A 27,965-nucleotide genomic window follows, 5' to 3' on the forward strand; every position below is an offset into this window, starting at 1 on the left:
ATTGCAAAACTCACATACACAGAGACCAACTAGTTAGCAACTTTGCCTTGGGCTCCCAACCCTTGTTACATCCACAGAGCATTTCAGAGAGCTCCTTTTTACGTTTCAATCAGGCATATGTATTGAGTGCTTACCATATACAGAGGTCTGTACTAAGCACTACGCTTGGGAGGGTACATTATAACAGAGTTGGTAGCCACGTTCACTACCCAGAACTGAGAAACAGCACGGCCACTGAGCAGTGTTACCTAGTGGTTAGAGCCTGGCCTGGAATCAGCAAGACCTGGGTTCTAATATCATTTCTGCCACCTGTCCGCTGTGTGACCTTGGGCAAGTTATTTCACTTCTCTGTGCCTCAGTTCCCTCATCCATAAAGTGAGCATTAAGACTGTGAGCTCCATGTGGGACAAGGACTATGCCCAACCTTATATCTACCCCAGCGCTTCGAACAGTATCTGGCACGTAGTAAACCCTTAACAAAAGCAAAGGTCAACTTCCTGTGCCCAATGTTTTAAGAGCTATTTCATTTCTGCAGACACAATTCAATAAGTTGCACGTATTCACACAAATACCTTTTTAAGTGGCCGACTTAGTTCCCACTCGCTTGAAAATCATCTATTTTCTGAACCAGCCTCATCGTTTCAGTGTTTTCTGCAACTTCTCCCCAACCTGAGAGGACAGATTTTGGTTGATGGAAGAACTATTATGCTTTCAAGCATCAGTGAGGTCTCAAGAAAATAAGAGTGACTTCTGCGGATACACTTACTTTATTCTCTAAGTAGGAACCACTGTCAGGGCTTTGTATTTAAAAACTAAATACAACATCCCCAAACTAGTTCCATTCCTTCTCCTGGGCAGCTATGGGCACAAGAGGAAGCAGCATGGCCTATTTGATAGAGCACGGGTCTGGGATTCAGAAGGTCATGGGTTCTAATCTCTGCTCCACCACTTGTCTACTGTGTGACCTTGAGCAAGTCACTTCACTTCTCTGAGCCTCAGTTCCCTCATCTGTAAAATGGACATTTAAAGTGTGAGCCCTATGTGGGAGATGGACTGTGTCCAACCTGATTATCTTGTATCTACCCCAGCGGTTAGAACAGTGCCTGCACTTAGTAAGTGCTATACAAATACCATTATTATTATTTCCCCCTCTATCAGTCAATTAATCAATGGTAATTATTGAGTGGTTACTGTGTGCAGAGCACTGTACTAAGCACTTGGGAGATTACAATATGACAGAATTAGCAGACACATTCCCTGCCCATAATGAGTTTACAATTTAGACAGTAAACTGGTGGTGGGCAGGGAACCCGTCTATCAAATCTCCAGGTTCCCCCGTTTACCTGCTGTGTGATCTTGGCCAAGTCACAACTTCTCCATGACCCAGCTCCTTTATCTCCAAAATGGGAATTTGACCCTCTTTATTCCTCTAAACCTCCTGTGGGACCTGATGATCTTATCCCTTCCCCAACACTCAGTACAGTGGGCGGTATGCAGGGAAGGCTTTAAAAACACCACAATTATTAGTAATAGTACAGCTGCAGCCCCCAGGTTTGCAAGTCTCCAGCAGCAACGAAAATAACTACCACCTGAACCACTGCATTTTTAAAGCAACCAACCAATGCAAACAAAGTAGGGGGGCCTGTTGGATAGAGCAAGGGCCGGGGAGTCGGAAGGACTTGAGTTCTAATCCTTGCTCTGCCCCTTGTCTGCCCTGTGACCTTGGGCAAGTCCCTTCATTTCTCTGGGTTTGTTACCTCATCTGGAAAATGAGAACTAAATCCTTCTTCCTCTGACTGTGAGCCCCGTGTGGGACAAGGACTGTAACCTGCCTGATGACCTTATATGTTATAGTCCAATGTATGTTTAGTACAATGCTTGGCACATAGCACTTAACCATCATCGCAATTCCTTAGTTTTCTACCCTGCCTACTGTCCATTTCGACACTGCATTTATTTGACAAGTGAAAAATAACTTCTGAAAAAGAAACACTTCCCTTCAAAAATGTCCTAATTCTGATACACGACATTAATCTCATCTCAGCTATCTACACAATGACTCCAAGTCCTATCAACCAACAGTATCTGAGTGCTTACTTTGTGCAGAACACTGTAATAAGTGCATGGGGGAGTACTACATAACGTAGACATGTGGGACAAGGACTGTGTCTGCCCTGATTATCTTGACTCTCCCCAGCGCTTACTACAGTGCTGAGCACATAGTAAGCAGTTAAATTACAAAATTAAGGTACACACACAGCCCACCTACTGTGCAAATATACCAACAGATATCAGTCACCTACTGATCCCTTTGGTTAGTATTGTCAGCTGCCTTTTATTTTAAATGCCATCACTTATATTATTTGCTTTGCTCTTCTCCTTTAATTTGGTGGGTTGGGGAGGAATTTTTTTTCCTTTCTTAATAGATTTTTTTTCTTGTTCAGGAAAAACCAACTGAATCTTAGTCTTATTAGAAACAGTGTGTTTCAGTGGAAAGAGTGAGGGGCTGGGAGGCGGAGGACTTGGATTCTAATCCCAGCCCCATCAGTTTCCTGCTGTGTGACTTTGGGGAAACCATTTCACCTCTCTGCCTCAGTTTCCACATCTACAAAATCAATCATATTTATCCATGTTTACTATGTGCAGAACACTGTATTAAGTGCTTCGGAGAGTACAGTATAACAATATAATGGACACATTCCCTGCCCACAATGAGCTTACAGTCTAGAGGGGAATTCAAAGTGGGGATTCCATTCCTGTTCTCTCTACTATGACTCTGAGCCCCACGTGGGACCTGGTAATTTTGAATCTACCACAGCGCTTAGTATAGTGTTTGACATATTAAGCGCTTAACAAATACCACAGTTATTCTTTAGTTTTCTCCCCTGCAAACGGTCCATTTTAACACTGCATTTACTTGGCAAGTGAAAAATAACTTCTGAAAATGAAAGATTTCCCTTCACCAATGTCTACTGAGCAGTAACTTCACTGCCTCTATACTGAGTAGCTTCAGGATCAGGCCACTGAGCTAGAATTATTATGGAAGGGGTATAGAAATTCTCATTTAGTCATTATGGTCATCTCAAACCATGACTGACCCAGTTAAGTGTTAGATGTCATTCAGTCATTAGTATTTATTGAGCGCTTGCTGTGCCGAGCACTGTACTAAATGCTTGGGACAGTACAGTATAACAATATAACAGACATTCCCTGCCCATATGTCCTGTAGAAGGATTCAATTGGCCCACAAAGGAGATTACAAAATAGTTGTGATACTATATATCCTTTAAGAACTTTGATAGACACTCCAGGCCCACAACACCTATTGGCAGAATAATGATTATAATAATAATTCTAATGGAATTTGTTAATCACTTGTTAGGTGTCAAACTCTTTTCTAAGCACTGGGTTAGATACAAGTCTCTGTCCCAACATGGGGTTCACAATCTAAGTAGAAGGGAGAACAGGTATTTTATCCCTATTTACAGATGAGGTAACTGAAGCAAAGAAAATTTAAGTGACTTGCCCAGAGTCACACAGTAGTCAAAGGCAAGGCCGGAATTAGAACACTGGTCCTCTTATTTTCAGGCCTGGGCTCTTTCCACTAGACCATGGGGCTTCTCGCATCTTTCTGTCAGTAGGATTGCCCCTATCTGTATTGTATTTTAATGTCAGTTTTCACCTACAGATTCCAAGCTCCTAGTGGGGAAGGATCATGCCTTACCAACTCTATGCATTCATTCATTCAATCGTATTTATTGAGCACTTATTGTGTGCAGATTACTGTTCTTCATACCCAAACCTTGACGAATGAGGCCTTCCTCATTGCTCCAGTTTGATTGATCATTTTCTTATGCTATTTGGTAAGTGCTTATTATGTGTCAAGCATTGTCCTAAGCCCTGGGGTAGCTACAGGCTAATCGGGCAGGACATAGCCCTTGCTCCAAGTTGGCTCACAGACGGAGAAGGATTTAATCCCCATTTTACAGATGAAGTAAATGAGGCCCAGAGAAGCAAAGTGACTCACCCAAGGACCCACAGCAGACAAGTGGCAGAGCTGAAATTAAAACCCAGGTCCTCTGACTCTCCAGGCCTTGTTTTTTCCACCAGGAAACACTGCTCTTTTGGGAGCGGGGACCCAGAGGCTACAGAACGCATGATCTGCTGTCTATGTTTGTGTTTGTCTTTGTCGGAGGGCACGGGATAGGAAGGAGGAAGCTCTTTCATGCTCTGAGCACATCAGTCTAAACTGTGGAGTGGAAAAACAGCAACACAGAGGAGCAGGGTGACATCATGGGCCAAGAGAAACTCAGAGAGAAATGACTCATCCATTACCCAAGAGGGCTGTAGGGGAGTCTTTATTTTTTTGGAAATGGCATTTGTTAAGTGCTTACTATGTGCCAAGCACTGCATTAAGATCTGAGTTGGGGTATCTGTGTCTCTCTCTGATCCCTAACTAGGATCCCCAAAACACAACACATACACATATGTACACACCTGGAACTAGCCTGGTAGCAGGACCAGAGATCCACTGAAGAATGTGAATTAGCTGAGTGTTTTAGGGAGTCTGCAATGCTGAGATGTGTGTCCCTCTGATAATGCCAGCAAAATTCAAAAGCCCCACTGTAATAACAATGACTCTTATTAAGCTTTTACTATACGCTAAGCACCAAGGGAGAATTGTACTCCCCTAAGCGCTGCATACAGTGCTCAAGGGAGAATTATACTCTCCCAAGAGCTGAGTACAATGCTCTGCACACAGTAAGCACTCAATAAATACCGTGGATGATGATGACATAAGGTCATGCTATGGGACACAGTCCCTGTTCACACGGGTCTCACAATTTATCTTAACCCCATTTTATAGATGAGGAAACTAAGAGCGCGGGCTTGGAACTCAGAGGACATGGCTTTTAATCCCAGCTCTGTCACTTGTCTACTGTGTGACCTTGGGCCAATCACTTCGCTTCTGTGACTCAGTTCCCTCACCTATAAAATGGGGATTAAGACCACGGCCTCCTGTGGGACAGGAACTGTGTCAAACCTGATTATCTTGTATCTACCCCAGTGCTTGGCACACAGTAAGTGCTTAACAAATACCAAAACTATTATTCTGAAGTGAGTCAGCTGTATTTATTGAGTGCTTACTGTGTGCAGAGCACTGTTCTAAGCGCTTGGGAGAATCAACTACTACACCACAAAGTAAGGTTGCCCAATGAGTAAGTAGTTCCCTGCTCACAAAGCAGGTCACTGAGCAGCTAAATTCGAACCCAGGGCTCCTGACTCCCAGCCCCAAACTCTCTCCACAGGCCACACCCTGCATTTTGTCATATGGTATTCTCTCTCCCACCAGATCCTCCGACATAGCTTGCAAGGTGAGGGCCCGGACTGCAGTTCTGAGAGGATTTTGAGTGGCGGTCTCCTCCTCCCCCTCCTCCTCCCTGCCCTCTTCCCACTTCATTTCTGATAGCTGATGTCACAATGTGAAGAGGCCTAATCCTGGAAACCAGCCTCAGGGGGCAGCTGCAAACTGGTTGCACCGTCTGCTCCAGGGAAAGATCGCAACAGGCTTCTTTTTCTATCACAACAGTTCCAGGACTTCCAGATCCCAGCCGAACGGAACCGCCGAAAGACATCCCCGAAGTGACTCTCTGGCAATTTGATGACTGCTGGATTCCACTTGCATCACACTAAAGCTCTTGACATTAGGCATCCACCACTCCCTCCTCTCCTGGTATTCTCGGCTCCTGCCAAGGTAATCTTTTTAACATCCCCCCCACTTATGACTCCTTTTTTCAAGTCATCACACGTTATCAATCCCTCCCCCAGAATCCTCTGACCCCCATCTCACTACCTAACATAGTCTGGATCTTTCTTAAAGTCATGTCTGAAAATCCACCACCTCCAGGAAGCCTTCCCAGACTGATTTCTCCTGTTGCCAATCACTTCAGGACCTACTGAGCATTTATCTCGCCTCTCCATATTTTATGATTCTACATTGCTATGTTCTCGGTGTCTCTTTAGAGTGCTAGGGGACTGCCATCTGAATGTTAGATTTGCAAATTTATCTTAGTAATTGCCGTATTTGCTAAGCACTTATTGCACATCCATGCACTGTTTTAAATGCTGGGATAGATACAAGATAATCAGGTATGACGCTGTCTCCATCCCACATGAGGCTCACAGACTAATAATAAGGTTGGTATTTGTATTTGTTGGTATTTGTTAAGCGCTTACTATGTGCCGAGCACTGTTCTAAGCGCTGGGGTAGACACAGGGGAATCAGCTTGTCCCACGTGGGGCTCACAGTCTTAATCCCCATTTTACAGATGAGGGAACTGAGGCACAGAGAAGTTAAGTGACTTGCCCACAGTCACACAGCCGACAAGTGGCAGAGCTGGGATTCGAACTCATGAGCCCTGACTCCAAAGCCCGTGCTCTTTCCACTGAGCCACGATGACTAAGTAGGGCAGAAAACAGCTACTGTATCCCCATTTTACAGAGGAGGAAACTGAAGCACAGAGGATTTATAATAATAATGTTGGTATTTGTTAAGCTCTTACTATGTGCAGAGCACTGTTCTAAGTGCTGGGGGAGATACAGAGTCATCAGGTTGTCCCACATGAGGCTCACAGTTAATCCCCATTTTACAGATGAGGTAACTGAGGCACAGAGAAGTGAAGTGACTTGCCCACAGTCACACAGCTGACAAGTGGCAGAGCCGGGATTCAAAATCATGACCTCTGACTCCCAAGCCCTTGCTCTTTCCACTGAGCCACACTGCTTCTCTACTCATGTGACTTGCCCAAGGTCACACTACAGGCAAGTGATGGAGCCGGGATTAGAACCCAGGGACACTCTCAGGGTGACGGTCTCCCCGTTAGGCTGCACTGCTTCTCATGTTTGGCAGGGAACACAGTACTCTCCCAATTACTTAGTTAAGTGCTCTGCAAACGGTGGACGCTCAATAAATAAGATTGATTGATATCTTTGGATTGACCTGTCTGCTCATTTAAACTCTCAGTCTCATGAGGATGGAACCAAGACTTTCATCCGGCTTTACGATTAACCATAATGTCCAGTGCAGCGCCTAGCACACATTGGACGTACAGTAAATACTGTTGACTTGCTGACTGAGTTGCTACATAATGCTGGGAACCAATCTACAGTTCAGTGAGAGATAACACCCACACCAAAAGGAGTCAATTAATACAGCTCAGTTACACTTATAACCCTAGGCTAATGTTGGGGAAGAAAGAAAGGGAAGAGAAAAAAAGCCAATATCCCATAATAACCATCCTAGTGCCTTTCAGCAATTTTACCTAAACGTTGCCATGGCAATGTGTACATAAGTCTGTCCTCACCCTGAACCGCAATCTTTGACTTGAGGGAGAACTCCCATTTTGGATCCAAGGACAGGTAATCGTGGAAAGAGCGCAACAGCGTGTTTTTTGTTCAGGTTGAAACCTGGTAACCCTCACCATAGGAAGTCTTGAGGGTTTTTCTCTCCCAATCCCTCTTCTTCCTGCCCATTCCCCCTCCCGCCCTAGAGAAAAGAAATCTGGCAGGGGCAGAGGAGAGGGACACTAAAACCAAGAAGAGAGGAGCAAAAGCGCCTTGAGGGGGAAATGGAGTTGACACTGCAGGTCTGGGCATTTATCCTTTCTAGACACTGAAGGAAGAGGAGGCAAGAGGAATGATGATAATGGTATTTGTTAAGCGCTTACTATTTGTCAAGTACTGTTCTAGGCACTGGGGAAAATACAAGATAATCAGGTTCATTCATTCATTCAATAGTATTGAGCGCTTACTCTGTGCAGAGCACTATACTAAGCGCTTGGGCACAGTCCTTGCCCCACACAGAGCTCACAATTTTAATCGCCACTTTACAGGTGAGGTAACTGAGGGACAGAGAAATGAAGTGACTTGCCCAGGGTCACATAGCTGACAAGTGGGAGAGTCGGGATTAGAACCCAGGTTCTTCTGAGTCCCAGGCATGGGCTCTATCCACTACGCCATGCTGCTTCCCAAGAGTATAAGTAAAATTGTGGGTTGGGACTGCTCAAATTAGAGTCATACCTACTGACTGGATGCATTTAAGACCACAGGTATGTGAATAACACCAGCAATTCATGTCTTCCCATGGACCAGGGGTATTTATTGAGCTCTTTCTGTGTGTAGAGCACTGTATTAAGCACAGACTAGAGGCAGGCTAATATCCACCCTGACTTGTGAGAACTGTGTCTTTGAAGTATCACCCTGGGTCAACAGGTGGCCTAGTTGCTCCTAACATTTTATGGGTGGGGAAACAGGCACAGAGAGGTGAAAGAGGGGGAAACCTAGGAAGAAGAAATGGATATGCTCCTGAATACACCACACATAAGGAATGAAGCCAATGCCAGCTAACACATCTTCTGATCCCACAGTTTCCCTCTGTTCACTCTACCTCTGCCATATCTAGATCAATAAAGATGTGACTAGCGAGGCCAAGTGTGAATGGTGGGGTTGGAGAGGCCATGGCCTGAGGGTGGGCCCCTGTGGTGGCCAAGAACTGAGGGTGGGCCCATAGAGGTTGAGGATGGGCATTTGGAGGCCGAGGGCTGAAGGTTTGGAGGCGAGGGAGAACCCATGGCGGTCAAAGATGGACCTACGACAACCGAGATCTGAGGGTACACCTGTAGAGGTCATGGACTAAGGGTGGGCCCGTGGAGGCTGAGGGCTGAGTGTGCACCCGTGAAGGCCAAGGTCTGAGTGTGGGCCCTCAGAGGCCATGGCTGAGGGTGGGCCTGTGGAGGCTGAGAACTCAGAGTGGACCTGTGGACACTGTGGACTGAGGGCGGGTCTGTGGAGGCCATGCGGCTGAGGGTGGGCCTATGCAACTAGAAGAATTTTAGCCTTCAATCTGGAGGCTTTGCCGTATGATCCTGCTATCCCCTCTCAAGAGTCCATCGTTCTGGTTGAGAGAACAATTCAATTTCCATTCAAAAGAGACAGTGCCAACTCCGTTCTGCCCTCTAAAAGTCTCGTGATTGAAAACGTCCACACTAGCTCAGCTCAGTCTCACACACACTCCCCATCTGCTCCCCTGACTCAGGGCCCCAGCTTCTGGTCACCCAGATCGGGGGGCTCGGGGGAAGCTTTGTTCTAACTGGAAATTTAATTAGCAAAATGCTAACATGTAATTTAAGAAAAAAACTGTTATCACTAAGTTAATAAGAGAAATATTTTAATTATGGTATTTAACAAGTTATGACCACACCACAGTGTTTTCTGGGGAAGTGTTCTCATATTTCATTATCTGGGGCAAGAAAGAGGGATTTGAAGAGATCCCTCTGACTCAATGTGAGTCCCATGCAGGACAAGGACTAGGTCTGACCTGATTAACTTGTATCTAACCCAGCACTTAGAACAGTGTTTGACACATAGTAATTGCTTATCAAAGCCCACAAAAAAGGAGAAGTGTGGAGAGAGGTGGGGGAGAGAGAGACAGAGGAAAAGAGTCATAAGCAGAGAGACAGAGAGAGGGAAAGAGAGGAAGAGGAGAAGATAGAGGGAAAGAGAATGAGAAACACTGTAACCTAGTGGAAAGAGTACGGGTCGGGGGGTCTGAGGACTTGGGTTCTAATCCTGACCACCACTTGTCTGCTGTGTGACCTTGGGCAACTCAGCTTCTCTTTACTTTAGTCACCTCAACCATAAAATGGGGATTAAGGCTGTAAACCCAAACTGGGACATAAACTGAGTCCAACATAATAATAATAATGATATTTAAGTGCTTACTATGTGCCAAGCACTGTCCTAAGCACTTGACAAATACCATGAAAAGCTTATATCAATCCCAGTGCTAGGTACAGTGTCTGGCCACTTGCGTGTGCTTAATAAACACCATTTAAAAAAGAAAAAGAGAGGAAGAGAAAGAAAAAGAAAAAGTGACAGAGGCAGAGAGAAATAGGAGACAGAGAAAAGGAGAGAAAGTGAAAGAGGAGTCAGAAAGAGAGAGAAAGAGGGAGAGAGAGAGAGAGAGAGAGGAAGACAGAGAAATAGCGAGAAATTAGAAGAAAGGGAGAGAGAGGAAGAGACAGAGAAATAAGAAGAAAGAGAGAGAAAGAGGAAGAGAAGAAAAAGAGGGAGAGAGGCAGGAGAAAGAGAAAGGGAGAAAAAGAAAAGGAGATGGAGATAGAATAAGAGGATGAGAGAGGGAGAGAGAAAGAAAGGGAGTGGAAGAGAGAGAGAAAGGAAGATGGAGAGAGAGAGGAAGAGAAAAAAGATAAAAGAAAATAATAATAATAATAATAATGTTGGTAAGAGGTAGATAGAGACACAGAGAGGGAGAGAAAAAGGGAGAGGAAGAGAGAGACAGAGACAGAGAAACAGAGGGAAAAAGAAAAAGGGAGAGGAAGTGTGTCAGAGAGACACAGAGACAGGGAGAGGGAGAGAGAAATGTTAGCTCTGTTCCAGCTTTAGGCTGCTGATTCCTCTCAGGCTGAGTCTGTCCAGTGAGTGACCTGGTTTTGATTGTGATCACATTCTGAAGCTTCACTCTCAATCAGGGCACAGCAGCAGGCTTGGTTGTCCTAGCTTCAAGCCAGAAACTGCTGCATATATTACCCAGAGAGTGAGTCAATCCCTGACCCCCGACAAGCAGATCCCAGCCGATTATCACTCAGCTCTAACAATAACTGTGGCATCTGTTAAGCACTGACTATGGGCCAAGCATTGTACTAAGCGCTGGGGTAGATACAAGGTCAGACAGTCCCAGTTCCACCTGGGGCTCACAGTCAAAGGAGGGGGGAAGAACAGGTATTGAGTCTCCCTTTCAAAAGAGGAAGAAATTGAGCCACAGAGCAATTCAGTTATTTGCTCAAGGTCACACAGACAAGGGGCAGAGCTGGGATTAGAAAGCAGGTCCTCTTATTGCAAGGCCTATGCTCTTTCCACTATGCAATGCTGCTTCTCTTCCTTCTCACACACATCCAGAAAGCCAGCATGAGGTTTCAAAAGCTGCTTGTCAGGTTTGGGGATTACCCAGTTCTTCTGCTTCCCCATCTCCTCCTCCTTTCTCTACCTACCTTGAGCCATTTTGCTGCCACTTTTCCCTGCACATGTCCTCCTCTGATACTAATTCTAGTGAGGCAATGTGGCCAAGTGGAAAGAACGAGGGCCTACGCAGCAGGAGAGACCAGTTCCAGTTCCGGCTCTGCCACTCGCCTGCTGGGTGACCTTGGGCAATTTGCTTCATTTCTCTGGGCCTCATTTGTAAATTGGGGTTAGAAATCTGTTCTCCCTCCCCCTTAGAGTGTGAAGTCCATGTGGACAGGGATTGTGTCTGACTGATTATACGGCTTCTATCCCAGATCTTGGCACAGTCTTTGACAAATTCTAAGTCCTTACCGGTCACCTATAATTATTGCTCTTAGTATATCAAGTGTGGAGGGCACTTGTATTTTTTTCCCTTTTGGTAAATTTTTTTAATGGTATTTAAGTGCTTACTATATGCCAGGCACTATACTAAGCGCTGGAGTATATATAAAGTAATCAGGTTCGACGGAGTCCCACATGGGGTCCCCAGTCTTAATCCCTATTTTAGAGGTGAGGTAACTGAAGCATGGAGAAGGTCACACAGCAGAGAAGTGGCAGAGCCAGGATTAGAACCCATGCCCTTATGCCTCCTAGGCCCATGCTTTTCCTACTGTGCCATGCTGCTGCTTCTATTTTTCACTTCGGTTTATTTAAAATTTTTGCTGCTTTTTTTCCTTGCTTTTTGCAAAAACACTGAAGAAGATCCATTCCTCCCCCTTACTAAGCCACCCTGAGTATCATATCAACAATGGCTAATAGCCAAGTGGGTGAGTCTCTGGTGGTTTCTGCTCCTTTGGAAGCCTCACAGATACTCTCTCCTATGATGTCCAATCTGCACCTGCCCTCCCTAAGAATAATGATGGTATTTGTTAAGCACTTACTATGCACAACAGGCACTGTACTAAGCACTGGACCTTCTGTCTTATAATGCACAGGGCCCTTTGGGGGAAGAGTGTGGATGGTGCAGTGCAAACCTTCACCACTAATGCACCAACAATGCTAGGGACGGTCCTGTTATCTTGCTATCTACTGACATTCATACATTCAATCATATTTATTGACTGCTTACTGTGTGCCGAGCACTGTACTAAGTGCTTGGAAAGTACAATTCGGCAACAGATAGAGACAATCCCTACCCAACAACGGGCTCACAGTTTAGAAACGCTCTCACAATCTAGAAATCTAAACAATGTTCACCCAATTGGCATGGGGGACTCAAAAGATGCCTTACCAGCATTTGTGTGGGCATAGTGAGAAAACTCTCAATAATACTAAGAATAGTAATAAAAATGATAATAATAATAATGTGGCATTTGCTAAGCCCTTCAGTGTTCCAAACACTATACTAACTTTAGGGTAGATGCAAAGTAATCAGGTCAGACGCAGTGCCTATCCCACCTGGGGCTCATACTCTAAGCAGAAAGAAAAACAGGTATTCAATCTCCATTATGCAGAAGAGGGAACTGAGGCACAGAGAAGTTAAGTAGCAGCAGGCAAGTGGCAGAGGCAGGATTAGAACCCAGGTCCTCTGACTTCCAGGTTCACACTCTTTCCACTAAGCCACAATGCTTCCCTAAAGATAAAAACCCCCACTAACTGGGCTGAAAGACTTGTAGGTGAGATGGTGAAAACTGGGGGGAAAAATAGCGTTGGGAAATCATCCTTGAATTTCCATTAACTGTTCTGGTCTCCTGGTTCCATAGAAAATTAAGAGTTAACAATTAAAGAATCAGTTTGACCACAACTAAAGACATGTCCACTAGACTGTAAGCTTGTTGTTGGCAGGGAATGTGTGTTACATCGTACTCTCCCAAGAGCTTAGTATAGTGCTCTGCACACAGCAAACGCTCAGTAAATACCACCCACTGACTCACATGTTACCTGCAATTCCATTCGGCGCAAACACAAAGATCTTTTCTTGAATTTCTACAGAATCCTAATGGGAGAAGGGGCTTCCAGAAGTGATTCACTCTATGGTCCAGGTATAGGAATGTCTCTACACAAAGGGGATCTAAAAAAGGGAAGTTTCAGGATGAAACAAAGAAACCTTCAAACCTTTGGGGAATACCACTTAGCTAACAAGATATGTATCAACCAGGGGCCTGACCAGTGAGTCCAAACAAATGGAAAGTGGGGGAAAATATCCCTCATACACAGAAAGGACATGAAATTTCCTAAAAACCAAGGCTGAGCCATTCTAATCAAAGGGATCAGCTGGCTTTTTGAGCCATCATATTCACCTCCATCAGGGGAGATTATTATGATGATCAGAAGAAAACAGAGAGAAGAAATGGCCACATGTTTCTGCTTAGCCCTTCCTTGACAGATTTCTTCCTGGAGGGGAAGAATGCAGAAAACACTCCAATATTGAATCCCATGTGGCCTCACCATAATTTGGAAGGTTAGGGTGTCATCCGAGAGCATGTGACGTGGCCCTAGGACAAATCAAAGAGCCAAATGGCAGCTTCCTTTCCTGCCTTCTTTGCCCTTTTTCGGGTCCTCTGCTCACCTGCAAGATTTGGGTAAAAAAATCAAGCTTCAACCTCTTGTGCCCTGCTGTTTTCATTGCTTGGGTCTTAGCGTGGGTGAGGGGTTTGGCCTCTTTCATGGAATAGGTACTGTTTCTGAACTGATTATCTTGTGCCTACCCCAACACTCAGCTCAGTGCCCTGCACACAGTAAGTGCTCAATAATTACCACTGATTAAAATTCCCCTATCTGTACTTTATTTTAAAGTCTGTCTCTATCAGTAGACTATAAATTCCTGTGGGTAGGAATCATATCCACTTAATCTATTGTACTGTACTTACTCTAATTCTCTGTGCAGTCCCCACAATAAATACTAAATGCCACTGATCTTTGAATAATGACCCTTAGAACCCATATCATTCTATGCTCTCAGCTTTCAAATCAGAATTCAGTGAGCTACCAGCATGCTCTAATATTTGTCCTCTAATCAATAGCTCTCATTTCTACCACTTTGGCCTGTTGCCTTCCTGGTATTGGGTATTCTTAGTGTTTTTTGGTGTTTTTTGTTAAATATGAGGTATTTGTTAAGTGCTTATTATGTGCCAAGCACTGGGGCAGATACAAGCACATCAGGTTAGATGCAGTCCCTCATGGGGCTCCAGTGTTATTCTCCATTTTTCGAGTGAGGTAACTGAAGCCCAGAGAAGTGACTTGCCTGAGGTCACACAGCAGGCAAGTGGTGGAGGAAAGATTAGAACATAGGTCTCTGGCCTCTCAGGCCTATGTTTTTGCCACTATTCCCACTGCTCGAAGCTGGTCAGTTGGTACGGGAGCAGTATTTCTTCATTTTATTTAGTTTTTTAAATAGTAACTGTCAAATGCTCACTGTGTGTCAAGGACTGTGGTCGAAACAAGCCAAGGTTTCTTCCCCCCAACCAAATCCTTCAAAAATCACAGCTCTGAAGTAACAATAGAGCTGGGCTCTAAGGGAGTATTGTTGCTGTGACATTTATTAAGCACTTACTAAGTGCTTCAGTAGGTGCAAGTTAATTGAACCAGGATCCACCCCTGCCTGTCCCACGGACCAGCTCCCAGTCTCATCCCCATTTTACAGATGAGGAAACAGAGAACCACAGAGGTTAAGTAACTTGCCCAAGGTCACACAGCAAACCAGTAGTAGAAGTGGGACTGGATCAACCCCAGCTCCGTGCTTTTTCCACCCATCTGCCTTTCTCCATCCTGCCTCAATTCCCTCTGCAATTTCAAAAATCTACTCCCAGAATGCATCGCGGACCACCACCGCGCATTGTTTAATAACAGGGTTGTTCATCCCCTGAGACGGTTGCATTTGTGTGATGGTCCAAGTGACCCCATTGCCTGAGTTTCCTTATTTATTTTGGTTAAATCTCTCAGATTCTCAAGCCTCTTCCCCAATTGCAGATATTATTATGGCATCAGATTAAATCCACACAAATAGCAACGGGGTTTGTGGGGCTTAATGTTATTTCACATGGGACGGCCAAAGGAGAAATAATGATTTGATACTTCTTGTAGCTGTGCAGGAGAAACACTCCCTCCTGCTTTTCACACCAGTTTGCCAAGTGGGAAAATTCCCTGACAACACATCCCCCATTTCTAGCACAACTGCCAAATTTGAAGAAGGAGTTCAATTAGGAGCACGGGTTGGCTCAGAGCTGCTGCAGCAGTTAAAGGAGGAAAGCAGCAGACAGGGAAGATGTCAAGGAGTGAGATTGGAGGTCTTGGGTTTGGGATTGGGTTTCTCTTCATGACTGAGCACTTAATGCTCAAGGCCTCAGTTCTCCCATCTGTGAAACAGGAAGTATGACAGTTTGCTCTTGTAATGATGATGGCATTTGTTAAGTGCTTACTATGTGTCTATGTACTGCAGATGGGCACAAGCTAATCAGGTTGGACACAAACCCTGTCCTACACGGGGCTCACACTCTTAACCCTCATTTCACAAATGAGGTAACTGAGGCCCAGAGAAGTGAAGTGACTTGCCTGAGGTCACACAGCAGACAGGTGGCAGAGCCAGGATGAGAACCCATGTCCTTCTGACTCCCGGTACCATGCTCTATCCACTAGGCCATCCAGGCTAGGGAGAAGAGTTGAGTAGCTCATCAGTGAAAATATGCACTGACTTACATTGACCACTAACTCATATTTAAGTGGACTTAAAAGTCATTCAGGTAGCAAGCCTAATGAAATTAAAAAAACCCATCAGATGGTGGGGTCCTAAAAAAAGCACATATACTCCCAGTTCTCCATTCAGCTGCTCTTATTTGCTATTCTTCAGGCTGGGTTTAGAGGAAAATGTTCAGTGGGTTTTCTTTCATTCAGTTGGATTTACTGAGTGCTTACTGCGTGCAGAGCACTGTATTAAGCAGCTAGGAGAGGACAATATAACAATTAACAGACACATTCCCTGCCCACAGTGAGGTTACAGTCTAGAGGACTGCAGCGAGATTCTTAGACTCAGAAGATGCTGAGAATAATAGAAGGAAGGCGAGACTGGATTGGGTGAGCAAGGTCCAGTAAAGAATGGATGAGTGAAAATGTTGCAGGCTAGATAGATTCTTTGCAGCCTATAACTATTTGCAAGGCTTGAAGTAAGGACACTGCTTTGGAGAATTGTTTCATTTTTTCCCAGTTCCCTATGAGCTTGAAACCTTTTTGCATTAATTCCATCACCTGCAATGATAGGGCTAAAAGACTGACGCACCTCCACATTAGATTCCACCCTCCTTCACCTCTTTTGGTAGAGCTGCTGGGTGTGGGAGGGGTTCAGAGAAAAGCGGAGGCTTGCACCAATGCCATGAGGATTGGAGATTTTTTATTATTGCTATAATTATTATTATTGCCACTACTATTATGATGCTTAAGTACTTACCATATACCAGACACTGTACTAAACACTGTGGTAGATACAGGATAATCTGGTTGGACATGGTCCATGCTCACGTAGGGCTCACAGTCGAAGTATGAGAGAGTAGGATTTAATCCCCACTTTACAGATAAGGCAAGTGAGGCACAAAGGAGTCAAGTTACTTGCCCAAGCTTACACAGCAGACAATTGGTGAAGCTGGGAGTAGAACCCAGGTTATCTGGATGCAAAGAGGCAGTGTGCCATAGTGGTTAGATCATGGACCTGGGAGTCAGAAGGATGTGGATTCTAAACCCAGCTTTGCCAATTGCTTGCTTTATGACTTTGGGGAAGCCACTTAACTTCTCTTTCATGAACTGTAAAGTGGGGATACCTGTTCTCCCCCCTAATTAGACCATCAGCCCCATGCGGGACAGGAAGTATGTCCGACAATTAGTTCGCACCCACCACAGTGCTTAGAACAGTGTTAAACAAATAGTAAATTCTCAACCAATACCATTAAAAAAATCTGGTTTCCAGGCTCATGCTCTTTCCACTCGGCAACATTGCTTCTTTGAACAGCGAACTGTCTGAACAGGATGTGATCCTCAAGGCAAGAAGTCATCAGGACATTTCAATCAATCGATCAAACCATGGGTGGCATTTATTGAACACCTGAATCCTAAGCACTGTACTAAGCCTTAGGATAGTACCAACACACACACACACATAAACACATTCTCTGCACTCAGCTGGTTGCATTAGGCATAGACTAAGTTCCTTATGGGCAGGGATCTTGTCTACTTATTCTGTTATACTCTCCTAAATGCTCAGTACAGAGCTCTGCACTCGGTAAGTGCTCGATAAATACTACTGATTGACTGGCTAATACAAAGGACTTGGTACTGAGAGGAGCAACAAAAAAGACCAAGTCACAGTTTCTACCTTTGAGAATTGTACTAACAGGATAACCCAAATAACCTAAAATATAAAAATAGCTATCAATCGCAAATCCCAACTGGGAGTAAAGATTTATGGCCAGTGTCTTCCCCAGAAGAGTTAATTTAGAAGAGTCTCCTGAATACTTCCTAAACCTCTTCAGGCCTGGAAAAAATCTTCCTCACTCCTCCCTCACATAGAGGCGAGGACAGGACAGCCTATACACAGGAATTCTAGTTCACTGAAAATGGACCCTGCAAATGGTTTTAAAATCAACTCACCCACTTTATAGAGCTGTACTGTAGCACGAGGTGGGAATTGGACCACTCAGAACATATTCTTCAACTCTTCACTGGATAATGGACTGGTTAGTTGCCTTATCCTATGCTGTAATCAACCAATCGTATTTATTGAGCACCTTCTGCAAGCAGAGCGCTCTACTAAGTGCTGGCCAGAGTACAACACAACAGAGCTGGTTGACACATGTTCTTGCCTACAAGGAGCTTGTAGTCTACTGAGAGAGACAGACATTAGAAACCAGAGGGATCTTAATGCAAAGAATCTGGTTGATAATATGGATTTCAGTGAAAACTGAGCTGAGGCAGTGTGGCCTTGTGGATAGAGTTAGACACGGGAATCAGGAAGTCCAGGTTCAAATACTAGCTCTGCCACTCACATGATTCTCACTCACGGGGAAGTCATTTAATGTCTCTGAGTTTCCTCATCTGCCAGAGAGGATAAGTTAGATAGTGAGCCCGGGATGGGCCAGAGACTGTGCCCAGCCTCACAACCTTGCATTTACCTCAAGGCTTAGCATGTAAAAAGTGCTTAATAAATGACAATTTTAAGACCTCCTCTCTAGACTGCCCTTTTACAATGAATTAGAATTCCCAACCTTAGGCTGTCCTCACCTCTATGTGAGGGAGGAAGTGGGGAAGATTTTTTCCAGGCCTGAAGGGGTTTAGTATCCAAGAGGCTCTCTTAAATCAACCCTTTTGGGAAAAGACACTGGACACAAATCTTCCCTCCTAGTTGAGAAATCCAACCCAAAGTCTTCTGGGAAGGATCCTTGGCCTAGTGTTGGCATTACTCCTATCACCAACAGCATCACTAGTCATGAGAAAGATGTCTTTAATGGAGTCCCTCAGGTCCCCTGGCTCCTGCTTAAGCTTTCCCTCTTCAGGAAGGGTAAACCCGGATGCCAATCAACTATTCACGGCAGTCCAGTGCCACCAAAGGCCAGTCTAAGAAGATGGCCCCTGCCTACCCAGAGTTCCTGAGACCATGATCTCATCCGTGCCTCCTCATAGCCCCGAGTTGAACTTGTATCTAATGAGGTAAGGGGGAGGAGTACTCAATCAGAAGCTTGGCAGATCTCTCCTCTCCGGTTTGCACAGATCTCTCCTCTTGATTAGGTGGGTAATCTCGGAAAAATAACTTCAACTGATCTGGCTGCCTTTTCGGTATCTGCCCCCAAATCCCCCACGGCCTTCTTTTGCACCACATACTGGAGCAGGTGTGGACAAGGTTACCTCATTTCAGGGTCAGGATAGAGGGACGTTATTCCAGGGTCTCTGAATAGAGGAGACGTGCCAGTGGAGATAAGAACCAGGACCTATAAGGAAGATTTTGAAAAGTTCTATAGGTAGGTAGAAGGAAGTCCCCGAAATTCCCTTAATAGATGAAGTCCGTGAAATTTGACTTTCTCCCCAGAGGAAGTACAAAGAAAACATATTAAAATGTAAATCTCAACAATGTCACTGAGGCTGTCGGCCTCGATCTCTGGGGGTGAATTCCTCCACATGAGATTTTTCTTTTTCTTCTCGGTTACAGGTCTACAGGTTGGTTGGGGGCGGGGGAGGCAGTGTTGGATAGGGTATGAAGGGGGCAGGGAGTATGAGGAAGAGCGCCAGAGAAGAGGGGAGAGCAAAAGGGAGGGGGGCACAGCACAAGGAATGGAGTTAAAGGGGCAGAAGAGGGAGAGAGCAAGAGGGAGGCAGAGAACTAAAGGGAGGGAAAGAGGAGGAGGAGGAGAGAAAGTGTGTGGGGGCGGAGGGGGGAGGGGGCCCATCTTTGTGTCCAGTTCCTTCTCTTTGTCTTTCTAAGGCAGGGAAGACAGATGTCTGTCCTTAGATACACAGTTCTAGATCCCTTGTCTTCCTGAGTCTAAACCGGGTATCAAGCAAGAACACTTTGTTTTCCTAAACCTCGGATTATTGCGGGATATTGATGTTTTGCCTAACGTCTCGGCTCTTTCGTCTCCACAGTGATAGCCATTAAGCCCCTTCGCAGCAAGCTGTAATTATATGGTTTAACTGAAGAGAGATTGCCGTGATTTCTATTCTTCTTAGAACACACAGATGAGAATCCAAGTCGAGTGCGTTAATGTGTGGAGCCTCCAGGACTAAAGGATGGATGTCTGGTTCTATTTTAAAGACCCAAGGGGAAAATGAAGGGTCAAAGACCACACTGAAACTTTGCTCTTATCCCCTTAACTGCCCTGGAGTGGTGACCGTAAGCTCGCTGTGGGCAGTGTATGTGTCTGTTCACTCTTATATTGTACTCTCCCAACCGCTTAGTACAGTGCTCTTTACACAGTAAGCACTCAATAAATATGATTGAATGAATTAAAAAATGGTGGAAAGAGCAGGGGCCTGGGACTCGGGAGATACGGTTTCCTCATCCTGCTTCTCTCTCTGCTGGATGACCTTGGGCAAATCACTTATTATCTGTCCCTCAGTTTCTTCATCTGTAAAACGGCAAGATCCCGGTTCCTCCCTCAGGCCAGGAGCTCCATGTGGGACCAAAACTTCAACGTGATTACCTTTTGTCTACCCCAGCTCTTGCCCTCTGAGTAAGCACTTAATAAATAGTCATTATTTTTAGGGAGTTCTTCAATCTTTACAATCCAACTATATGTCCTGGCTGCATAAGAAGAGGAGATAAAGGTAAAATGAAGAGCACCAGGAAAAAGTCAGGGGAAGGAGAAGCAGCAGGGAGAAGGAGGTGCAGAGCCAGGGACCCAAGAAACCAGGGCTGGGCTTGGAGGCGGTGAGATTGCTCAAGGAATCACCCAGCGTTTGTCTGTGAGAGGAAGCCAGGACTCCTGTGTATCGCTTGGGCCATCTCTCCCGTTCACACAGAGTTGGCAGCTGAGAGCACAGAGTAACAGATGCTTTCATGAGATGTGATGAAAGTCATGAGTCAGAGGGAGGAGGGAGGAGAAACCGGCTGTGGGGTAGAGAACCCGGTAAGTCACCGGCTTGTTTGGGTTTGGACCAAGCGGATAAGCGTTGCTGGGTAGAATCTCCGGCTCAAACCTGCTTTTGCTTTGGGATCACCCCAAACCTAACACCTCCTCCAGTCCCCCTCCACGGAGGTACCTTGGGCCTGTTTAGAAAACCAACCTGAAACCAGAATGAAGCAGTGGGGCCTGGTGGAAAGGGCAGGGATTTTAATCCCTGCTCTACCACTTGCCTGCTGTGTGACCTTGGGCAAGTCTCTTTGCTTCTCTGGGCCTCAGTTTCCTCATCTGTAATGGAGAAGCAGCATAGCCTAGTCGTCTAGACTGTAATTCCCCCTCTAGACTATAAGCTCGTAGTGGGCAGGGAATGTGTCTGCTTATTGTTATATTGTACTCTGAATGCTTAGTAAAGTTTTCTGCACAAAGCAAGAGCTCAGTAGATTTGAATGAATGAATCGATAGAGCAAGGGCCTGGGAGTTAGGACATGGCTTTTAATTCCTGCTCTGCCATTTGTCTGCTGTATGACCTCGGGCATGTCATTTAACTTCTCCAGGCCTCAGATACTTCATCTGTAAAATGGGGATTAAGACTGTGAGTCCTATGTGGGACAGGGACTGTGTCCAACCCAATTATCTTGCATACACCCTAGCACTTAGAACAGTGCCTGGAACATATTAAGCACTTAATAAATTCCATAATTATCATTGTCAGGATGCTGTGCCCAACCAGCTCTCCTCAGATTCACACCCCCTTATCCCGCTTAATCCATGAAATTCATTAAGCTCGCATTATAATTACAAATATAATCATGGTATTTATTAAGTGCTTACTATGTGACAAGCACTGTTCTAATCGCTGGGGTAGATGCAAGGTAATCAGGTTGTCCCACAGGGGTGCACAGCTTTAATCTCCATTTTGCAGATGAGGTAACTGAGGCACAGAGAAGTTAAGTGACTTGCCCAAAGTCTGACAGCAAACAAGTGGCACTCAGGATTAGAACCCATGTCCTCTGACTCCCAAGCCCGTGCTCTTTCCACTAATAATAATAATAATGTTGGTATTCGTTAAGCGCTTACTATGTGCACAGCACTGTTCTAAGCGCTGGGGTAGATACAGAGCAATCAGGTTGTCCCACGTGAGGTTCACAGTTAATCCCCATTTTACAGATGAGGTAACTGAGGCACAGAGAAGTGAAGTGACTTGCCCACAGTCACAAAGCTGACAAGTGGCAGAGCCGGGAGTCGAACCCATGACCTCTGACTCCGAAGCCCAGGCTTTTTCCACTGAGCCATGCTGCTTCCCCTAAGCCACGCTGCTTCCAGCTAATGTGATTCAGAGTTGGTGGACACATTCCCTAGCCACAACGAGCTTACAAACTAGGAGGAGGAGGCAGACAGTAATACAAATCAGTAATTTATAATATACAATTTAAAGATACGCACTTAAGCTCTCTAAACTGTAAGCGCACTGTGGACAGGGAAAGTGTCTGCTAATTCTGTTGTATTATACTCTACCAAGCATTTAGTACAGTGCTCTGCACATAATAAGCACCCAATAAATAAGATTGATTGAAGTGCTGTGGCCTTGAATGCCCTATTTGGCTGAGGTCGTCCTGGCCTAGTGAACAGACCCCCAAACTGAGGGAGAGTAAAGCAAGGGTCCATGAGCAAACAGGGCAAAAGCAGAGGACAAAGACAATCCTCTGTTAGCTAAATTCAAGGCTTTCAACCCGCTGGCTGGGAGAGGAGAGGGAAGGAGGTAGCTTTTGTCAGTGAGGCAGGAAGCTGGCTTTTTGCCTTCTGGACTCCTGATAAGGTTGTGGAGAACTTGGGTATGGTTTAGAATTGACAAGATGTCCCCAGCTTAGTTTTTCCCCCTTGCCTTCCAATATTTAGGATTGGGTAAAAACTAAGGGCATGTTTTGTTCCCAAATTTTCCTTCTTTTAACTCTGAAATCCCTACGGTTCTCAAAGGAGGGTGTGAAATAACATAAGCTGTGGGAAAAGGATGGTGCCCTAAAACCTAGGCTCTAATCCTGTTTCCAACATGTATCTAATGGGTGACAAGTCCCTTAACTTGTGTGCCTCAGTTATCTCATCTGTAAAATGAGGATTCAGATCATGAGCCCTATGTGGGACAGGGGCAGGATAGTCCAATCTCAGTATCTTTAATTTACCCCAACGCTTAGTACAGACACAAAGTAAGATTTTAACAAATACCATTAAAAAAAAAAAGCCAGACTCCTGAAAGTATTATTGGGTCAGTGCCAAGGGATATAATACTAATTATTATGGTACTTGTTAAATGTTTATTATGAGCCAAGCACAGTTCTAAGCGCTGGGGTAAATACGAGTTATTCAGATTGGACACAGTTCCTGTCCCACAAGGGACTCACAGTCTCAATCCCCATTTTATAGATGAGGTCACTGAGGTCCAGAGAAATGAAGTGACTTAGCCAAGGTCACACAGCAGATAAGTAGCAGAACCCATGACCTTCTGACTCTCGGGCACCTGCTTTAACCCACTCTTGACCCCACTTCCCCCTCCAGTTATCGCCCTATCTCCCTACTACCCTTCCTTTCCAAAATCCTAGAACGAGTCGTCTACAATCGATGCTTAGAATTCCTTAACTCCCATTCTCTCCTAGACCCCCTCCAATCTGGCTTCCGTCCCCTCCACTCTACCGAGACTGCTCTCTCTAAGGTCACCCGTGACCTCCTTCTTGCCAAATCCAATGGCTCCTACTCCATTCTAATCCTCCTTGACCTCTCTGCTGCCTTTGACACTGTCGACCAACCCCTCCTCCTCCATACCTTATCTCACCTTGGCTTCACAGACTCTGTCCTCTCCTGGTTCTCCTCTTACCTCTCTGGCCGGTCATTCTCGGTCTCCTTCGCTGGAGCCTCCTCCCCCTCCCATCCTTTAACTGTTGGAGTTCCTCAAGGGTCAGTTCTTGGCCCTCTTCTGTTCTCCATTTACACTCACTCCCTCGGTGAACTCATTCGCTCTCACGGCTTTGACTACCATCTCTACGCAGGTGACGCAGATCTACATCTCCGCCCCTGTCCTCTCCCCCTCCCTTCAGGCTCGCATCTCCTCCTGCCTCCGGGACGTCTCCACCTGGATGTCGGCCCGCCACCTAAAACTCAACATGAGCAAGACTGAGCTCCTCATCTTCCCTCCCAAACCCGGTCCTCTCCCAGACTTCTCTATCACCGTGGATGGCACGACCATCCTTCCTGTCTCTCAGGCCCGCAATCTCGGTGTCATCCTTGACTCGTCTCTCTCGTTCACCCCACACATCCTATCCGTTACCGAGACCTGCCGGTTTCACCTCTACAATATTGCCAAGATCTGCCCTTTCCTCTCGACCCAAACGGCTACCTTACTGTTACGGGCTCTCATTATATCCCGGCTAGACTACTGTGTCAGCCTTCTCTCCGACCTCCCTTCCTCCTCTCTCGCCCCGCTCCGGTCTATTCTTCACTCCGCTGCCCGGCTCATCTTCCCGCAGAAACGATCTGGGCATGTCACTCCCCTTCTTAAACAACTCCAGGGGTTGCCTATCAACCTCCGCTCCAAACAAAAACTCCTCACTCTAGGCTTCAAGGCTCTCCATCACCTTGCCCCTTCCTACCTCTCCTCCCTTCTCTCTTTCTACCACCCACCGCGCATGCTCCGCTCCTCCACCGCCCACCTCCTCACCGTCCCTCGGTCTTGCCTATCCCGCCGTCGACCCCTGGGTCACGTCCTCCCGCGGTCCTGGAATGCCCTCCCTCCTCACCTCCGCCAAACTGATTCTCTTTCCCTCTTCAAAACCCTACTTAAAACTCACTTCCTCCAAGAGGCGTTCCCAGACCGAGCTCCTCTTCTCCCTCTACTCCCTCTGCCATCCCCCCTTTACCTCTCCGCTGCTTAACCCTCTTTTTCCCCTTTTCCCTCTGCTCCTCCACCTCTCCCTTCCCATCCCCACAGCACTGTACTCGTCCGCTCAACTGTATACATTTTCGTTACCCTATTTATTTTGTTAATGAATTGTACATCGCCTTGATTCTATTTAGTTGCCATTGTTTTTACGAGATGTTCTTCCCCTTGACGCTGTTTATTGCCATTGTTCTTGTCTGTCCGTCTCCCCCGATTAGACTGTAAGCCCGTCAAACGGCAGGGACTGTCTCTCTCTGTTGCCGACTTGTTCATCCCAAGCGCTTAGTACAGTGCTCTGCACAGAGTAAGCGTTCAATAAATACTACTGAATTGAATGAATGCTTTATTCACTGCATCATGCTAGTCCCTGAAAATGATTTCTCCTCTCAATCTTGGGATTCTTTTAGGTTCTCATGGAAAGGAAACCCAGACCAGAATCCTCTCCCCGACTCTACTTAGAGCCTGAGGTCCTCAAGCCACTCTCTGCTATCGCCTAAATGCCTCTAGGAATACAAGTAAAAGACCCCAACCCTTGGATTCTTAGTTATATGACAAATCCACATCCAAAGTGAGTGACCCTCAGTGCCTAATATCTGGCGAGTTTGAATCTACTCCACTGGTGATTCCCTGCCTTGAGGACACAAACGCACTGCTGTGCTTAGACTGTCAAGACGGCTCTTCTTTCCTCAAACGTTTTGGTACAGTACTTCGAGTTTGGGAGTCATTTGCCAGACAGCATTGAAGTGAGTAAAAAGTTGGGTCAAATCCTCACATGCAGCGTGGCTCAGTGGAAAGAGCACGGGCTTTGGAGTCAGGGCTCATGAGTTCAAATCCCAGCTCTGCCACTTGTCGGCTGTGTGACTGTGGGCAAGTCACTTAACTTCTCTGTGCCTCAGTTCCCTCATCTGTAAAATGGGGATTAAGACTGTGAGCCCCACGTGGGACAACCTGATTCCCCTATGTCTACCCCAGCGCTTAGAACAGTGCTCGGCACATAGTAAGCGCTTAACAAATACCAACATTATTATTCCTTTATAATATTCATTCATTCTCACACTTGGAGACCCTTGTGGGACAGGGACTAAGTCCAACCTGAATATCTGAAGCGCTTAATAAATACCACAATTATTATTTTTATGATCAGAGGATTCCTCAAGCAAGTACACATCTTCTGAGGCTTAAATCATTTAGAGGCACCCCCACCTGAAACAGTATTTTGCGCCCTATAATCACTCCATCTGGACTGTGAGCTCACTGTGGACAATGTGTCCACCAACTCTGTGGTATTGTACCCTCCCAATTGCTTAGTACAGTGCTCTGCACACAGTAATCATATAATACCATTGACTGATTGACTATACGTTGTCAAAGATTCAATACATGTTCTCCCTCCTATTTAGACAGTGAGCCCCATATGAAACATGGACCGTGTCTGATCTGATCCTCATCACCCCCGTGCATGGCACACAGTAAGCGCTAATAAGACCGTGAGTCCACTGTGGGCAAGGGAATGAGTCTACCAATTTTGCTGTACTTTCCCAAGCACTTTATAGAGTGCCTGTCACGTAGCAAGTGCTTAAAAAAATACCATTATTATTTTTACAGTGCTCAGCACACAGTAAGTCCTCATTACTACATTTTTTTAAATCATTATTTTATCATTATTTTGAGGTAGAATTTTAGGAGGGCTTTGTAGTTGTGTTGATTGAGGTCTGGTGGACTTGTTGACGAAGGGAGTTCCTGACCAGAAAAATAGCAGGAACAAAAGTGCATGCTCTGTGCACATGGGAGACTTGAGGAGAGGAAATTGGAGGGGGTGGGGGAGGGGGGGCAGTTAGAGGGAGAGTGCAAACCCTGAAGGAAGATGGAAGGAGCTCAAAGAGTGACTACATTCCACCCAGCAAGTTGCCTACAGTGTTTGGCTGTAATTGAATTCCACTGCACCAACTGACTATCAAGTAATCACACTGCAGTACCCACTGGAACCGCATTATTGCTATGCTGATGGAAGTTGATTTCAAAACAGTTTGGAAAGTCCTGGAAGATCATTCAGATGCCCAATACAGCATCTTTTTGGGGGGGTTTTTTTGGAATTTGTTAAGGACCTACCATGTGTCAAAGCATCGGGTTAGGTACGAACCATTCAGGTTGGACACAATCCACGTCCCACATGGGGTTCACAGTCTTAACTCCCATTTTATGTGAGGTAACAGACACTGAGAAGTGATTTGTCCAAGGTCACACAGAAAAATGGCGAGTCAGGATTAGAACCCTGATACCCTCTGATTCCCAGACCTATGCTCCATCCACAGGTCAAGCTGCATTTTGTCAATCAATATTATCTACTGAGCTACTATTATGGGACTAACACTGCACTGAACGCTGGTATCATGTCTGACTTAAAGTTTCTTTTTTTTTTTTTTTATCAGCGGATTAATTACCTGGATAGACGGGGTGCAAAAAACTGCCAAGGAAGAGACTTATGTGCCAACATTTGCCATGGGGTTTATTTACACTGGACTATTTGCACGAGATAAAAGGAGAAAGCACAGCAGAAACCAAATGATGTCAGACAAAGGGCATCTGAGACAGGAAGCGATAAGGATGCAGGTGATTTATAAAAATGAAAAAAAAAAGCTCTAAGTCTTGAAGTGACTAAACAGATGTAATTTTCCTAACACGCTCCTAAAGGTAGAACCATTTCCATGCCCCGATAATCCGGGAGTATTTCAAGGAAATGAATTAAAATCCTTCTGAAACAAAACTCCTCTATAGATCCCTGGCCTGTCACCCACCCAACTGATTTCTCTGGAGTTCAACAGTCTTCAAACGGCTCCCCGACTTGAGTTTCATTTCTTCACTAGAAGCGTCATTTGGGGATTGGAGCTGGCTTCAGGGAAACTTAAGACTGAGGCATGTTGAACAAAGAATTCTAGATCTTAGTCACAAATCATTTTTCCCAGTTAGAGAAATAAACATATCACCTCTGAGGAAAACTTTCCAGGATTATTCATTTATTTATTCCCAAACTATGTTTTTATGGTACTAGTTCAGTGCTTACAATATGCCAGGCACAGTACTAAACTCTGGGGTAGGTACAAGCTAATCAGGTTGGGTACAGTCCATGTCCCATGTGGGGCTCACAGTCCTAATCCCAATTTTCCAGTTGAGGTCACACAAGTCCAGAGAAGTTAAGTGACTGCCCAAGGTCACACAGCAGAAAATAAATAGAGCCTGGATTAGAAACCAGCTCTTTCTGACTCACATGCACGTGCTCTATCCACTAGACAATTTGCAACTGCATAGTCAATTGCTTCTTTGAAATACTCTACCTTGAAATATTTTTATTTCTGTCTCCCCACTGGAGTATAAGCTCTTTGGGATCAAGGAAGATGTCATTTCTCTGATTTTTAATTCCCAAACAC

General features: G+C 45.4%; 1 long non-coding RNA gene across 1 annotated transcript; it reads left to right on the plus strand.

The window, feature by feature from the left end:
• Positions 1-5,509: 5,509 nt before the first annotated feature.
• On the plus strand, positions 5,510-27,536 carry LOC114816951. Its single transcript, XR_003764769.2, has 3 exons — positions 5,510-5,755; positions 24,948-25,283; positions 26,970-27,536. It is a non-coding gene; the product is annotated as an uncharacterized LOC114816951 (long non-coding RNA).
• The last annotated feature ends 429 nt before the right edge of the window (positions 27,537-27,965 follow it).

Source organism: Ornithorhynchus anatinus, chromosome 15 (assembly GCF_004115215.2).
Source record: "Ornithorhynchus anatinus isolate Pmale09 chromosome 15, mOrnAna1.pri.v4, whole genome shotgun sequence".
Lineage (NCBI taxonomy): Eukaryota > Metazoa > Chordata > Mammalia > Monotremata > Ornithorhynchidae > Ornithorhynchus > Ornithorhynchus anatinus.